The following is a 1,810-nucleotide window of genomic DNA, read 5'->3' as shown; positions in this document are numbered from 1 at the left end:
GGAAGAGGAGGAGGAAGAGGAGGAGGAAGAGGAGGAGGAGGAAGAGGAGGAGGAGGAAGAGGAGGAGGAGGAGGAAGAGGAGGAGGAGGAGGAGGAAGAGGAGGAGGACGAGGAGGAGGAGGAGGAAGAGGAGGAGGAGGAGGAGGAAGAGGAGGAGGAAGAGGAGGAGGAAGAGGGAAAGGGGGAAGAATCTGGTGGAATGACGGCTTTTAACCAAGGTATGGCGCAGGGAAACTGTTCGCCGATTGAGATATAAAGGGGAAATTGCAGGATATTACAGCGTCTGCATGCACAAACGTTAAGAATCATGTTGCAGAAACAACATGAGATACAATTCGGAGAGTCTGTACTTGAGAACACAAAGGCATAAACAACAGAAAGAAAATTAGGGGAGTCGGTTTCCTGGTGGTCATTTTTTTTTTTTTTTAAGAAAATTAGAAAGAGGTAGGTTAGGTACACTGCTCTTTCACGCGCCCCTGCCGCCTCCAAAGCCTCCTAGGAGCTCCGTCAGCTACTAGACTAGTAACTAGAGCGTCCGCCGCCGCTCTAACATCTGCAGACTCTCTTTTCCACAACCCCTGTCCCCCTCTGACTAGCTACACTATTCCACCTCCTCTCCACAAGTTGTGTCTTACATAAACTCCCACTCCCAAGGGCTCAAACAAAGCCCGTGGGAGTGACATTTCACTCCCAAATTAAAAATAAACAAAATAAATGATTAAATAAAAAATAAAAATAAAAATAAGAATAAATTCCTCCACAGCCACAGACACCTGAACCTCATCCATGAGATATTCGAGTATTACAAATAGACTACTCGTTGTTGTATGAATATTTCTTTTATAAAAAAAATCACTTTAATATTGAGATAACTGCTACGTAAAGAGATCAAATTTACTGCAACAAAAGATGTATTTGGTTAATTCTGGTGTGCCATGGATTTCCAAAATAATAAGAGTTTTGTTACATCGCCTTTGAGTCAGGTCACCACTTCCATCTCTAGACTTCTGGAGGGCTGACCCAAGACTTCTGGGCGATCTGGATATCTGATAGTGATTCACCTCGCGTCCCAGATCGTCCCCAAAACATCTCAACATTGTCTCCAAATTGCCTCCAAATCTCCTCCAAAGTACTTTCTTGAACCTTAATTTTTTTTCTTTTCTTTTTTTTTTTTTAGCTTCGTCTTCCAGTCTCTACATTATCTTCACATTTCTTCTCGTTTTCTTTAACGCGCCTCAATACACTAATGAAATTTCCAGGGTTCGTTTCTGGATCATATCAAGCAATTTTACTCATTCCCTTTAGGTGCGTTTTTCTCTGTCCAATTGAACTAATAGCCAACCACAGCCAATAACGGGTGACTCGCATCCTACCTGACATCATGTTTGGCTAAACGCGTTGGTAAACTCCGTTAGAATCATCAGCCTTTTACTTTGCAGCTCAAAGCAAAACAGCGCGTTCAAAAACAAAGAATCGGTTCTCTAGACAATCGTTTGACGACTAATCGTTGAGCCATGAACGATCATCGTTGAGCAATAATCGTACATAGGAAAACGCACCTTTAGGGCGGAATTCAGACGAAAAGAATTCTCGATTTCGATCGCCCGTCCGAGAGACCATGTTTTGGTAAGCTTCCTCGCCTCACCTGAATGAAATCATCTGACATTAACCAAAACATATATATACATGATACTTAAAATCGTATGAACTCAGAACACTTACTGGTTCTCGAGATTGAGAAGGTCACTACCTGCAACCCTATTCTCATTTTTACCATACGACCAAGCACACTCGTGGGAGGGGTAAGGAC

This window comes from Oratosquilla oratoria, chromosome 43 (assembly GCF_046742065.1).
Source record: "Oratosquilla oratoria isolate Oo_2021 chromosome 43, ASM4674206v1, whole genome shotgun sequence".
NCBI lineage: Eukaryota > Metazoa > Arthropoda > Malacostraca > Stomatopoda > Squillidae > Oratosquilla > Oratosquilla oratoria.
Note: the sequence above shows the minus strand (reverse complement) of the source record.